Raw genomic sequence first — 16,724 nt, 5'->3', positions numbered from 1 at the left:
AGAAATTGGACGTTTGTTCCGCACACTTTACCTACGAAAGCTATGCTACGACAGAGATGGCAATAATGTGTGGATATCCTGCGACACTCAAAGCAGATGCATTTCCAACGATAAAGTCAAAGAAATCTGCCGTCAGACCCTCATTGAATCTGCCGGAGTGTGTGAGCAATTCAGGGACAAAGGACCTCGCTAGCACGGCAAGAAATGGCGGCAGTTTGTTCCCGCAGACAAGCGAGCTAAACCCCCTGGATGTCTTGGCTCACACCGTCCCAAGATGATCAAGAGAAGAATATCGACCCTAGCTTTCCTGGCCTGCTGACATGAGGGTATGTCTCCAGAATATATTAATTGATGAAAACTGGGCTGTCTGCACTCTCAAAGTGCATGTTGTTGCCAAATGTATTTCATATGCTGTAAACCTAGTTCATAGTTGTTAGTTTCCTTTAATGCCAAACAAACACATAGCAATCGTTGGTTAGAAGGCGATCGCCGAATTCGTCCTCGCTGGCTGTCGTGTCGTTTTCGTCGGTTTTGCTTGCATACGGTTCAAACCGATATGGCTCAATAGCTTCAGTTTCTTCTTCAATTTCGTTTTCGCTACCTGCCTCCACACTACAACCATCCGTTTCAATACATTCGTAATCTGTTGAATCGCTTAAGCCGCTGAAATCCGAGTCTGAATCTGAGCTTGCTGTTCTTTCCGCCATGTTTGTTTGTGTTGGCTTCACTATGTGACGTCACAGGAAAATGGACGGGTGGTTAAAATCAGGCACTTTGAAGCTTTTTTTAGGGATATTGCGTGATGGGTAACATTTTGAAAAAAACTTCAAAAAATATAATAAGCCACTGGGAACTGATTTTTAATGATTTTAACAATTCTGAAATTGTGATAATGTTCCCCTTTAAGTATGATTGACAAGACAGCTTCTTCTTAAGAGTGTATGGATCCATGCCATCACATAGCACATGTTTTGATTCTATCTGGTTTGTATTTAACACTAAGCCTAAAACACTTTGCACATATGCACTTCTGAAGGTAAATAAACAGTTGCCATATTAAATTTTTGCCTTCCATGTGTGAATGTGAGTGTAAATGTTGTCTATCTATCTGTGTTGGCCCTGCGATGAGGTGGCGACTTGTCCAGGGTGTACCCCGCCTTCCGCCCGAATGCAGCTGAGATAGGCTCCAGCACCCCCCCTTGACCTCAAAAGGGACAAGCGGTAGAAAATGGATGTGAATTAAGGGGGCTGGCCTGTATGTCACACAATTGCAACCAAGCAATTTTATTTTTTTATGTGTAGAGGCGTGGTAACACAATGTTACACATATCTTAATGCAACTGGACTGTTGTACATTTACATGTGATTTTTCTTGGTTTAGAAATGGAAACAGCAGAAAAGGCTGTAGTTAAAGTTACACACACACACACAAACACATGCACACACACACAAGCATACGTGCGCTCAAACACACACGCACACACAAGACGCACGAATGATGAAATATATAATTTCTCTGACTCCAGATTGGGTAATACAAAGACAGTCGTCTATGCACTGGGGAAGAGCTTCAAATAATTGAAACCTCTGTGGCTACTTAACATGTCATTGCTGCTGTGCACCATGTGGGAGGAACGTGTCACCTCGGAATCTCATTCCAGAGCATGTCACGGAAAAACTGACTTAAAATCCTGTATTTGACTCAAACGAGCATCAGAGCCTCAAACCCCACAAAGGGTGTTCAGTACCATTAAATTATGTTGGCTACATTTAAAAACTCACTTAACATAAGATGAACAATTGCTGACAAGGTGGTCATTGGGGTGGCCTGTCAAAGTTAGGGCCCTGAGGCCCCATCTACACTAAGCCAGCTAAGGTTATCCAGGCTATATCCCACCTAACCTTATTCTTGTCCACACACACAATGCCACCGTTTAAGACGCCCTCCCCCCTCCGTCCGCCGGCGCAATGCGACCTAGTATGCATGTGCGAAAAAAATGTGCGCGTCATAGTCACCTCTGACCTGGAAGTGTATTCTTACCCTATGTTTCAATGTAGCCTATTGCCACATTTCTTTTAACGGTAAACCTTGCTTGCCTCACCATCAGCAGCTGTTAGACTATTGTAGTGAATCACACCTGAGCCATCATACATGAATCATATCTTTAACGGACTTTATAAACAATGTGATAAAGAACCTTTTACAACAATCAATCTAGGGATCAAGGTATCTGGTCAGGACACTCCTCACTCTTTTACCTTCATTGTCCATTCTTGCAATCCTGCCTGTTCTTGTAGGCTGACATTGGTGGTTGTACTTGACGGCGGCAACCACTTCATGGCTTCATAATGGTACAAAACTAGACGTTGAATAATCGCTTGACATACATCGCGGACAATAACTGATAGTCTGCTTTGCCAGTCCAAATGCATTTGCTGTTTTTCGTAGTCTTCCCTCGTCCATGGGAGCCCGCATTCTCATTGCCTCCCCTTCGACAAATGGACAAAGTTTTTCACTAAGTAGAATCACAGCTCACCTGGACATTGGAAAGTTCTTTTCGTTGGCACAACACACTCGGTGACAAACATATCCCACCAGGCTGCCGTTCTTCCAGGCCTTATCCAATACTGTCGCTCAACATTGTTATGTTGCCGTCTGAGATGTGTTGTATCCGAAATAGCTGCAATCGCGCGTTTCCTTCTTTTAAGGTATTCATGTGTGATTTCCACAAGCGTCTGTTATGAAGCTGGCTGTGGCCCGTTCTTTCTGACGTGACTTCCTGTGTGGGGCGCGGTCTTTCTGGCGTCACTTTCTCTTCGAACTCAGTTTGTAAACGATTGATGAGTCCATACAAAGCTAAGAGAAATACACGGCGCACTTACCCATGTAAAAAAATATACAAGGAGGGGGACCGTAAACAATGGGTTAGTATGGCTGACACGGGCTTAGGCTAAATAATTATTTGTTTAAGGAGTTATCCGGCTTAATGTAGACAGGGCCTGAGTTTCACACTTAATAAAATCAATATTTTTTTGAACAATCAATTTAATTTAAGATAACATCAAACTTTGGTGTTTACATACAGTAAATACCACACTTTATAAACACCATAAGCAGCAGTAAATGTCTACCATATACTGTAGTGTGACTGGAGAAAATGTGTACACTACAAAAAGAGCTGACAAAGCATAAGATAATAAAGACTAGATTTTACAAAAAAAATACTAAAAACGAGTGAAATCATTTGTCCATGAAGCTAGTTCATCTTATTTGATAAGACATCATACATTATGATTTCTATATATCGACTTTTAAGATAAAATAAGTTCTTTATTTTGAAAACAAGCATTATTCAACTTGCAATTCTTAAATTAAGCATCCTCGGGATGTTGCAGAAATATTTTCAATGTAGAGAAAAACAAAATATCTTATTTGAATAGTTATTTTCTCAATTTAAACATTTTTAAACTATCATGGACAAAATATAATTAGTTGTGCTAAAATTAAGATTACGGTGTAAAGTCAGTGACTACCCATAGCAAAAATGTGCTTGCTCATCTGTTGCTTAATCTCGTATCTTGAGAACATTTTGAGCTTCTCATATCTGTCTAATTCTGTGATTAATTGTTTCTCTTTTATTGCTCCTAAGGGACCCTTAGAAGCAATAAATAAGCTAAAAAGAGACAAGACATCACTGAGACAAAGGAGGTTGAGTTGAGACAACCATTTGAGCAATATTTGAGAAGTGGGATACACTGAGGAGAGCTCATATATGTATGCCACTGATCTCAATTATGTCTCATTTATTTTGAAGGAGAATTAAAGAGAAAGAAATGAGATGTATGAGCAATAAAAGAGATCTTATGTATGTCTCTTTCATGTCTTGATTATTTCTCTTAAATGTCTTAACAAAGCCATCATATCTCAAATTTGAGAATAATGAGAACAAATTGAGAGTGCAATTTAAATATTCGTTATCTGACTTAATTAGAAATAACACTAAAAAAATACTCAAATATTGAGCGGTGTATCACTTTATTTGGCTACACACATATACAAATACAAAATATAAGATATAAAAATAGATTAAATACAACAATTTAAATGTAGTTAATTAGTACATACATAATGTACATATTGACATTCACAATAATTAAAACAACATAGAAAACAATATACATAAAATAAAACAAATACAAAACTAAATGAATTTAACCTTAAGTACTCACTTTGTTGTTGTGAAAAAGTCCGGTGTAGTTTTTTTTAACTCCTTGTTGAGCAAACCATGTACTGTAGTTAAAAAAAACACCTGACTTAATCTCAGTAAGAGGGTGAGTAAATGACTAAATTTCCATTTTGGAAATATTCCAAGCAAAAACTGAAATACATTTATAAAATTGTAACCGTGGTGTTTGGAACTGGTCTACATATAAAAAATAATCACACATTGAACACCAAGGATACTTAACATTTTTTACCTCAGGGCCCGACCAACTTTTCCACTACAGAGGGGTCTCGGACCAACTCAAATACAAACACTGAATTAGTCATCTTACACTAAAGTGTATTACAACTGAGTACCATTGCGGCCCATATGGACGGACCACAGCTAAGAAACAGATATTTATTGGCGGCCCCCGAGGGGTATTCGCAGCCAAACAGTGGGCCCCAGCCCTATGATTAAGAAACACTGTTGTAAACAATAGAACAGCCTCCTGCGATAACAATATAACATTTGGTACATAAATGATCATTAAAACATTTTGAAATTGGTTACAAAAGCTACTAACATACTGCGTCATTTCCGTTTTTAATTTGGAAACAGCTTTGTACTGTGAAGGGATATTAGCCGCTAGCTTGTTAGTGAGGTTGCATCAGTGCCAAATTTGCGAGACACAGCACATCTCAATATGCATTGTCACAGTATAACGTGGTACTAAAAGCTACATCATAGGGCATTTTTATACAATATATACTGCGCAACCCCAGACCAAAATATCAACATGTTTACAAAGGAAACATCCTACCCCAGAATGAACTTGGCAGGTACAAGGGCCTACTTAAAACCTGCTCTTGCCCGACATTTGTTTACCAAAGCTTGCTTGAGCTTGGCCTCCTCAATATTGTCCCAATCAGGAAGGGTACCGCATCTCAGGACATACGCTGTAAGGCAAGAACATAATAATCAGGCATTCGTAATTTTGCCACATCCGAGTTTCTACAGGTATCAAATCTATGCAATGCAATAATAATAATAATGCAAATCTAATTTAATGCTTTTTAACGCCATTTTTTTGGTACTTAAAAAAATGTAATGCCCATGTGCGACTGCATATAGTTATTATATATAGTCAAAAGCCTACAATTAGACAAGTTAATTAGTTGAAAAGTTTAGATTAACTGTTACTCTCTCGTGTATTAGAATTGGCTTACAAAACTGTTTAATTGGAGAATGTATTTTTATTTATTTATTTTTCTGGAGTAGCATATAGTGTTTTGACTGTGTGCATGGCCGTAGAATGGCCAATTAAAAGGTTCCGTCCATCAAAAAATTTAAAGGAGAACTGCACTTAAGCCCTCTAAACAAACATCCAATTCTGCATCAGATGATCAATATAATATACCCATAAGCCATTTTTTTAGTTGTGTCTGTTTAAAACATGCTGTAAATATATATTTATTCTCTGAAAATATGTCTTATAATAGCCACAAACTGGAGGATACCATTTTACAATTACAATTTGTTTTAAAATAGTTAAAAGGTTTTATAGAATAATAAATGAACATCATACTAGGATTGCAAATTATGCATGTGTTTGGACATGGATGATCGATTTAAACATTTTAGAAAAATACAGAACGGTATTTGGAAAAATGCCAATAAAATGCATTAAGAAAAAGCTATGTCAATTATATTAATTTGCCGATATTGAATATATTGTATTTTACACCCTCTCTGTTGTTTAAAATGTTTACAGTAAATAGCAAGTTATGTATCAAGTATCCAGCAGCTGAAGGAACTCGTATTAATTTATTGTGGGAACGTCAGAGAATAAAAGAGTTGTGGTCTGCTGTGAAAATTGCCTTGTTTGTCCATCCTAAGCCATAACTTGAGGCGCCTGCGTCACGACAGTTGCTAATGTTAGCCAAGTTAGCTCATATGTGTTGAAGTGGAGGTGATTGAAATAAACGAGTCGTGTATGAAAAAAGCTCAGCTTCCCCATTATCCTGACATGATGTCCCAGTTAAGGACTACACGCCTACAGTGACCAAAGAATGGAAAAGTTTAGGCCCCCAGAGCAGTTTCATTGTGCCGTATTGAGGCAGTGCTTTTGTCGCGTTCCCACCTTGTATGCAGTTTGGCAGCTTCAGCTCAAAGAATAAACACACACACAGACAGATGTAGAAATTTCGAGGTTCTTAAGTTAATTTAAAAAAAAAAAATTTCCGTTTGACATATTGACTATCGGCCATGTCCTACAATTGTATTACATTTTTTAAATGCCTCTGGACAACGCTTTTAATGCTTTTTATTGCCATTTAAGGCCTTAATTTACACAAAATCCATTTAATGACTTCATGCCTTGTGGAAACCCTGCACATACAGTACATTAATACACACAACCACACTTCAAGTTGATGGACATAACACTATATTGCTTATCACAATGCTAGTTTTTTGGCCAATCACAAACTGTAATTATGTAACATTCAGTTATGCTTCTCGTGTGCTATAATCGATAAGGGATCAAACTTTCTCGTATTGAACTTCTATTTAATTATTGTTACACAATTTTGGCCTGAAAACACCCTCAGTTTGGGAAAACTTACTTAGGATTTCTTCAACTTTTTTCCGGTCAAGGATGCGCTTTCCTGTTCCTACAGGTTTGTTTCCAGGGCGACCAAAAGCGACAGCATTTTGACACTCCTCAACTGTAAAAAAGTGGTCAAAAAGTGCGTGGAATAAACGCATGCAATTGGGCTTTGAAGCATGACTCATGGTAGCAAGGCGGAACGAGGACATGAATACGCCGCTCTCAGGAAAGAGCTCCTGCTGGCCCGATTGTTGAGGAGGGCCGTCGCTGTATTTGTCACTAACGAGGTCGCAGAGAGTTTGGAGTACTCTGACTTGGTCCGGATCTGAAAGGGAAAAAATAGCACAAACAATACCCGAATGAGAAAATAATGTGTTCAAGGCCAAATCACAAATTTACGTAAACAAAATAATTACATCATGAATAAATTAGCATTAATTACTTGCCTATTTTCAAGAGGACTTCTTCGATTTGTTGCTTTTCTCGCAGGATTTTTTCAAACTCCTCCCAACATCCATCACATGGCGTCCATGATTTTTCTGCCTGCGGTCGATATGAGATAGTGTCCTCGACAGATGGGTTGCCTGCATCTCTCCTGTCAAAAGAGATGAGAAATACTGAACTACAAAAAAATTACTGAAATAACCCACATTTTAACCTCCAGCGGACAAAGTGGACCTTAGTCTATGTACAGTGAGGAGAACAAGTATTTAATAGACTGCAAAATATAAAACAAAACAAAAAATCACATTGTATGTTTTCAGGTAATTTGCATTTTTTTCCCATGGAATTGATCACCTAGAAACCTCTTTTGGGAGTATATTTGAAGTATCAAATATGGATATCATGCAAAAAGATGCACATTAATTACTTTAAAAAAAATTCATACAATGTGATTTTATGGATTTTTGTTTTGGATTCTATCACTTACAATTGAAGTGTACCTATAATGATAATAATAATAATAATAATAATAATAATAATAATAAAAGTAACAGACCTCAAACTACAAAATCAGCAGTGTATAAATGATTTGTTCTCCTCACTCTATGATGGACGGTACCAATAATGAAAATAAATGTACCATGACCAAAATTGACCATATCTACAATCATTCTGTACAGTACTCCTAAACAAAAACATTTCACATCAAAGACAAAGGAACTGGACCAATACTGAAGATGAAATCTTCTTGACTGCAAGGAAATAGACAACTCACTTAGTCAACAATACCAACAGATTATGACAGATTTTACAATATTAAGTTATACATAACATTGACTATCACCAAGAAGTTATTACTTTATACATCTCAGGATTATTTATGAAATGTACAATTAAGTATAAACTGTCAAACCAGTACTTATATTTGGATTAAAAAATGTTTTTAAACTATGGCATATTGAGATTTCCACCTTAACTACTTTCTTTCACACAGGAAGTACAGGCATGTGAGCACCCTTTGACAAAAGAGGAACATTTACAAAAAAGAGGAACATTTATATCTGCACGTAGTGCTCCCACGCAAGCCCCGAAAATATTTTTTTAAGAATCAATACTACATAGCCCTGGGCCAATAAAACAATAAATATATATAGCAATAGACACATAATGATATAAATATTAAATGCGTTCGATAAAATATTTGAGCAAGCAAGATTCGCTGCATGAGGTCACTCGCGCTTTGGGAACCCAAGAAACAGAAAACAGGAAGTGTCACTGAGCAATGGGAGGGACATGCTATAACAGTATTTACTGAGCAATGGAAGGGATAAGCCAACAGCCAATCATGTAACAGTATCAACAACAAGTAAGCTAGCTCGATGATGCTAATTATGCTAACTAGCAAGCTTGTTTTGGTTTCCCTGTCCTGAAATTCAGTGCGGCGTTTAGGCAAGAGCAACAGCAAGTACCTGCGGCCGAGGCGAGCGTTCCATAAATTTTGTTTGGATCCTATTTTTTGATATTGTTTACTTAATTCATCCATGGAACTTTTGTTATTGTTGAAAGCTCCGGATCGGACAGGTTTTCACGGGACACATTTCTGGTGTTGTGTGTTGCTCTGAGAACCCACGGGTGTTTAGTTAATGCTCGATTGCTGATAAGAAAGCAAAGTTAGCTCTGTTTTTGACACTCATCCTTCAACTCCCATCCTTACACTACTTTTATTTATATTTTTATATATTTTAATTTATATTTAATTTTTAAAAATGCGGAATTTATATTTTGACGTGAAACTGAATGTTTCAAAACGTAGATTTCTTCTGTTAAGAAAGTATATATTGTGTAACTATTTTTTTTCCTCAATAAAACTTGTTTATAAGATTTCAGTGTGTGTTCAAGTACTTCTTGAGCACATTTATCAATACTGTGATAACAATTGTAACCATGACATGAAATGTTAATTTTTTTTACTCCCTAGTTTTGACACATGAGATTGTAGAGTGGATATTTACACTCTATGAACATTTTGACCATGATTAAAAAGTAATAAAATGATGGCAAATAATTGTTTTCAGGGTCCACAAGTTCAGAACTTTTAATCCTGAAATCAAAGTGGATACAGATGTTGGGGTTTTGGCAATGAAATACATTAAATATTTGTATTTGTCATTCACATACTATTTACTGAAACAATTATTTGATGGCAGATAAAATAATATTTCAGTTAATGCTGTTTTTTGGTTTGGAAATTCACCAAATTTGATTTTATAAAGATGAAAAGTTTTGAACTTGTAGCCCCATAGGCATGAGGTAATAAATGTCAATCTTACCCATAGGGTGGTGGTGGTGGTCCAACAGTGTTGCTGCCTGTTACAAGTCCCCCGTCACTTTTCCTGAAATATATTCAACAGTTGCCCTATAAAATTTACCATCTGACCACTTTGCTAAAACAGAATCTCCTGTTCTAAGATCTGCACAGGAGCTTCATCTCTTGACAAAATGTCTGCTACAGTAAAGATTTTGCCGGTATAACCGTCCTCCCATCTGACGAAGGCCAAACACCCTGAAAGAGAGAGTGCAAAAGAGAAAGTGTTTAACATTTTTTATTTGAGTATAAAAATTTGGACTGGTATTTGTCACCTCATTTGGACAACAATGTTATGATTATTCCCTCTCCCCATCCCTATATGCATTTTAAAGCATATGCAGTAGGGTGAGCTTGCCCATCGCTGTCTTAGAGGTGTGTGGCCTCATTACTGTTACTAACCTTCTTGGGGCGACTTTCCCAAGGTGGCATTCTCAGCTGTTCTTTAAATACTAAACAAACTAATAAAGTCCTTTTTCCAGTTTGTTAGCTACATGTAACACGGCAATTTGGCTTAACCGTAGTCCGCTTTGCCACACATACAGAGACTTACCAGATTGCTCATTTGGGGGAGGAGAATTATGCAGGTCCTTCATTTTCTTTGTGGGAACTCTTAACCTCTTATGTTGTCATTTTCTTTTTGTCCATCCTGTTAAAGAAAAAATAAATTTTGTATCACAAACTGGGGATAGGTTGATTGGCAACACTGAATTGACGCAAGTGTGTGAATGTAGTCTGTCGATCTGTGTTGACTTGTCCAGGGTGTACCCCGCCTTCCGCCCTAGCGCATTTGGGATAGGCTCCAGCACCCCCCACGACACGGAAGGGAAAAGTAGTAGAAAATAGATAGATGGATGGAACTATGATATAAATGGAGAGTATTTACATATATGGGGTCACTTCATATGGATGTTAACTTTTTGGGTAAATCATATTTAACTTCTGTCAAAAACAAGTAAACAAAATGATTGTTTATGATCGTTCTGGCTATAGTAAAAAAAAAACTCAACCCGGACAGTTTCATTCTTATCTATTTTGGGGTGCGGGGGGGCTTGATGGCACCTTTTTATAATAGGGTACATATTAATAAAGTTATGGCATTTTTAACAAAAAAGGTCATGAATAAAATATTGAGCCCCAATGACTTTGTATTGAAGAGGTTGACCATAAATTAGTGCATTTTGACCAGGTTAAGACAATCATAACTTTTTAAACATGTATCACAGGAAAATTATTCTTATATTACGTAACTCGTAAGAGGTTCCGCAGCCTCCGAAGCAGAACCTCCAGGTTCTGTAACAGCTTCTTCCCTCAGGCCGTAAGGCTCTTGACCGCATCATAATGAAATTATCCCCTCAACTCCCCCCAAAATGGATTAACTCGCTGGAATAAAAAAGACAATATAATATACATCCATAAACGTGGACGCATGTGAAAAAGTGCAATATATTTATCTGTACAGTAACCTATTTAGTTATTTATATATGCACCTTATTGCTTTTTTATCCCGCACTACCATTAGCTTATGTAACACAATTTTGTTCCTATTTGTACTGTAAAGTTCAAATTTGAATGACAATAAAAAGGAAGTCGAAGTCTAACTAGTCATAACAAGACCTGTCTGATAATGCTAGTTTAATTTAAATGAATGAATGTTTCAAATTTTACACACATAGCTACTTTATTTTCCAATATATATGCAGTTTATATGATCAATAGCGTGATACAATACATACTGGCCAGTGCCAGCTAGTAAGCAAATGTACTGCTGCTTTCAAAATGGCGGGGCACATTTGTTAATCATTGAACACTTTTGGATGTCATCTCTTATTTATTACAACTAGCCAGCCATACCAATAAAATGCAGCCCGGACCTTCTTTGTCGATTGTTACTTTACCTACAACAGTATTATAAAAATGTTTAAAGTCAAACCCCAAATTAATATGCACTGTATAATCTAATTGTGAAGGTCATTATGTATACTAACATTACTTGCTGGGCAGACACCATTAGCGTTACCGCAACCTCTCAAAGGACCACTCGTTGTCACAACAGTTAAATATTTTCACTTCACAACATTACATGGTTAACCAACTAAAAAATATTAGGATACTTACCTCTCCAAGTCTTCTGTCACAAGCGTTGCGGTTGTCGTTTCCAAAAACGTTCCCGCTTCTTCTTTTCTTTCTTCTTCTTCCTCGTTTTCGTTCGAGGTCGGCGCACACAACGTTCAAATGTTATGCCACCTACTGTTTTCCCGCTTCTTCTTCTTCTGACGTTGATGGCAAACAACGCGTCATGTCCGCCGCTGTCTGATAGAAGGCGTGAATTTTCTGAATTGCCTTCCTTTGAAAGTTACACATAGCCAAAAATGGCTATTTTCAGATGGACATATAAGGAGAAAATCAACTTTATCTAAATTTTGAGATGTGGATCTGTCTCATCAACATTCTCGCGAGATTTGGCACGGCGCCCCATGAATCTGTCCAATCATATTTGCTCTTCCTGGAAAACACGCATGCGCATTTAGTGGGCGAATGTGACTTGTATCGATTGGAGGAAACAATTCAGCATCGAAGGAATAACGACTGAAAGTAAGTAATACCATTTATTGTTTTTGTTTTGGTATTTAAATTACTTTAACACACACAAGTTATTATTCATCAAACTAATGTAACGTCACTGTGTTACGAAAATAGAGCTATAAATGCCGCATTCAACGGCGCAACCACCTTGCTCGAAGCTATGATACTTACCTCCACCGAGGCATCGCAAGTGATAAGATACACTTTATACATCCCATAGTGAAATAACAATGATAGACATAAATGTACAGAGAACATTGGAAGTGGAACAATATAAATTACTGAACATACACTGCTTCAACATAATATAGACTTTTACATTTACAAGAAGTTCCACTGTATATTCCAGCAACCTTTGTCTGTATTCACATCGTATTGGAGTGTCAAAATGACCAAACGAAAACCTGCAAAACGATGGAGAAGAACCGGTAAAGAAGTTGACTCAAATAAACGATCAAGATGGACTGTACAATTGGTGAGTAGACTGGCATAGTGGTGGTGCATTAAACTGGCAGCAGATATAATATGTGATACTTTATTTTTCTTCCTGCAGCCACCAATGTGAATGTGGAGACTGATGAGCAATGTCTAAGTAAGTTATATGTATATGCGTGTTCTTTGTTTATGTGAATTAGTTCTGATTGAGATTTACAGACCAGATAGATGGATAAAAAGCTGTCCACAGTTTGTCAGGAACAAGCATGGAAATATTGCTTTCTTTTACCCTGATTACAGTAGCACATATATGAAGAATGAAACTTGAAATATGAGTTATCTCACCATGTGTAATTAATCTTCTTTGAACCTTTCATCTTCAAGTTAAGGCTGCTAGGTAACATCAAGTCATGATTAGGGATGTAACAATATCAAAATGTCATGGTATTATATCGTCACAGTGTTAAAGCCACGGTAAGATATTGTTACAAACATGTCAACGTGTGTTAAATGAAGTGGCAGGAATGTTTAGGATAAACACACTTACTGTAATTGAATACAAACATAATGTTCATATGTTGTAGTCCTATTTATTATTATAAACAGGTATTTTAAGTGCAAAGGAATGGTGCAAAATCATCCAGAATTTCAAGTAACACACATATTTTAGTTTAATCTAACACAGCAGTAATAGGCACAGAAATATTTCACAGCAACAATTCCTCCGAGCTACGAAGCACAAACGTTCCCGTCACTCCTGCACAGTTCCTCGTTTTCGTCCCTATATAATGTCCCCTGTTTGAACTTTGTTGTCCCACACTGCGCGGGTTATCATGGGAGATCGAGTTTACTTCTCAGATCAGCCCACTTAATATTGTCAGAAAAAAACACACTGACGGGAGTTCTCGTTTGATAGCGTCACACATCACGGCATTATTGTTAGAATTTTGAAACCAAAACAACGCAATATTTACAATAATGTTTCATCCCTCGTCAAGATCCTTTCTCATAGGTTTGGTTTGCTGCTGTGTATTTACTAATCATTGGCATTGTTTATCACTGAAGTTCCACACTTTCTTTTTATAGTGCGTGTTGTATTGTGATGAGTTACATTTAATACTGGGGATTATTTGACTAACTACACTAGAGCAAGCCCGGTCACAGGCAATTACAGAGCCTGCTAGTCCGGGTGAGGAGTCAGTTAAGCTAGAACTAGCCAGCACCAGGCTGGATAATTCCTGTACGCATAGCAATTTTCTTAGAATAACACACAACTCACATAATGTGTTTTCTGTTGTGAATGTGTCCGGGGTAGATATGCATTCTACTGAGGTGGCAAATCATGATGCGTTCAGTCGATCCCAGCATCAAGCAAACAATCTGAAAATTCCCGTCGTATCAATTCCTAGATATGGTCGAAACTATTTAAAGTGCACTACGTATAATAAACGCAACATTATTAATATTTCTACTACGGATAATTTAAACAAAAACTCGTCAAAACAGCCCAATACTTATAATATGGGCTTTTTAAACATAAGATCATTGTCTCCCAAAACGTTATTAGTTAATGAGGTCATTAGAGACAACAATCTTAACGTCATTGGTCTTAGCGAAACCTGGCTCAAACCAGACGAATTTTTTGCGCTAAATGAGGCATCTCCTCCTAACTATACGAATGCGCATATTGCCCGTCCCCTTAAAAGGGGTGGGGGGGTCGCACTAATATACAATGAAAACTTTAACCTTACCCCTAACCTAAATAATAAATACAAATCGTTTGAGGTGCTTACTATGAGGTCTGTCGCACCTCTGCCTCTCGATATGGCTGTTATCTACCGCCCCCCAGGGCCCTACTCGGACTTTATTAATGAATTCTCAGAGTTCGTTGCTGATCTAGTGACGCACGCAGACAATATAATCATAATGGGGGACTTTAATATCCATATGAATACCCCATCGGACCCTCAGTGCGTGGCGCTCCAGACTATAATTGATAGCTGTGGTCTTACACAAATAATAAATGAACCTACGCATCGCAACGGCAATACGATAGATCTAGTGCTGGTCAGGGGTGTCACCACCTCCAAAGTTATGGTACTCCCGTATACTAAAGTAATGTCCGATCATTACCTTATAAAATTCGAAGTTCTGACTCATTGTCAACAAACTAATAATAATAATAACTGCTATAGCAGCCGCAACATTAATGCCGCCACAACGATGACTCTTGCTGACCTACTGCCTTCGGTAATGACACCATTCCCAAATTATGTCGGCTCTATTGATAACCTCACTAACAACTTTGACAATGCCCTGCGCAAAACCATTGATAGTATAGCACCGCTAAAACAAAAAAGGGCCCCTAAAAGGCGCACCCCATGGTTTACAGAGGAAACCAGAGCTCATAAATTATCATGTAGAAAGTTGGAACGCAAATGGCGCGCGACCAAGCTTGAGGTTTTCCATCAAGCATGGAGTGATAGTTTAATATCGTATAAACGCATGCTTACCTTAGCTAAAGCTAAATATTACTCAAATCTCATCCGCCTCAACAAAATCGACCCTAAATTTTTGTTTAGTACAGTAGCATCGCTAACCCAACAAGGGACTCCTCCCAATAGCTCCACCCACTCGGCAGATGACTTTATGAATTTCTTTAATAAGAAAATTGAACTCATTAGAAAGGAGATTAAAGACAACGCATCCCAGCTACAACTGGGTTCTATGAACACAGATATAACTGTATCTACGACGGATACTGCAATACAAAATAGTCTCTCTCTTTTTGATGAAATAACATTAGAGGAACTATTACAGCGTGTAAGTGGGATAAAACAAACAACATGTTTACTTGACCCACTTCCTGGGAAACTTATCAAGGAGCTTTTTGTATTATTAGGTCCATCAGTGCTAAATATTATAAACTTATCACTTTCCTCTGGCACTGTTCCCCTAGCATTCAAGAAAGCGGTTATTCATCCTCTGCTCAAAAGACCTAACCTTGATCCTGACCTCATGGTAAACTACCGACCGGTGTCCCACCTTCCCTTTATTTCGAAAATCCTCGAAAAAATTGTCGCACAGCAGCTAAATGAACACTTAGTGTCTAACAATCTCTGTGAACCTTTTCAATCCGGTTTCAGGGCAAATCACTCTACGGAGACAGCCCTCGCAAAAATGACTAATGATCTACTGCTAACGATGGATTCTGATGCGTCATCTATGTTGCTGCTTCTTGATCTTAGCGCTGCTTTCGATACCGTCGATCATAATATTTTATTAGAGCGTATCAAAACACGTATTGGTATGTCAGACTTAGCTTTGTCGTGGTTTAACTCTTATCTTACTGACAGGATGCAATGCGTCTCCCATAATAATGTGACCTCGGACTATGTTAAGGTAACGTGCGGAGTTCCTCAGGGTTCGGTTCTTGGCCCTGCACTCTTTAGTATTTACATGCTGCCGCTAGGCGACATCATACGCAAATACGGTGTTAGCTTTCATTGCTATGCTGATGACACCCAACTCTACATGCCCCTAAAGCTGACCAACATGCCGGATTGTAGTCAGCTGGAGGCGTGTCTTAATGAAATTAAACAATGGATGTCCGCTAACTTCTTGCAACTCAACGCCAAGAAAACGGAAATGCTGATTATCGGTCCTGCTAAACACCGACATTTATTTAATAATACCACCTTAACATTTGACAACCAAACAATTACACAAGGCGAATCAGTAAAGAATCTGGGTATTATCTTCGACCCAACTCTCTCGTTTGAATCACACATTAAGAGTGTTACTAAAACGGCCTTCTTTCATCTCCGTAATATCGCTAAAATTCGTTCTATTTTATCCACTAGCGACGCTGAGATCATTATTCATGCGTTCGTTACGTCTCGTCTCGACTACTGTAACGTATTATTTTCGGGTCTCCCTATGTCTAGCATTAAAAAATTACAGTTGGTACAAAATGCGGCTGCTAGACTTTTGACAAGAACAAGAAAGTTTGATCATATTACGCCTATACTGGCTCACCTGCACTGGCTTCCTGTGCACTTAAGAAGTGACTTTAAGG

At 37.9% G+C, this 16,724-nt stretch overlaps 1 long non-coding RNA gene across 1 annotated transcript; it reads right to left on the bottom strand.

Moving 5' to 3' along the window:
- Positions 1 to 4,197: 4,197 nt before the first annotated feature.
- On the bottom strand, positions 4,198 to 11,974 carry LOC133598421 (uncharacterized). The gene is made up of 6 exons (XR_009814709.2): positions 11,744 to 11,974; positions 10,179 to 10,274; positions 9,591 to 9,823; positions 7,263 to 7,411; positions 6,833 to 7,141; positions 4,198 to 5,164 (listed from the first exon to the last, which is right to left on the bottom strand). It is a non-coding gene; the product is annotated as an uncharacterized lncRNA (long non-coding RNA).
- Between the last annotated feature and the right edge of the window lie 4,750 nt (positions 11,975 to 16,724).

This window comes from Nerophis lumbriciformis, linkage group LG04, assembly GCF_033978685.3.
Source record: "Nerophis lumbriciformis linkage group LG04, RoL_Nlum_v2.1, whole genome shotgun sequence".
NCBI classification, from domain to species: Eukaryota; Metazoa; Chordata; class Actinopteri; order Syngnathiformes; family Syngnathidae; genus Nerophis; species Nerophis lumbriciformis.
The sequence above is the reverse complement of the archived record's forward strand: the minus strand, read 5'-3'. Positions and strand labels throughout refer to the sequence as shown.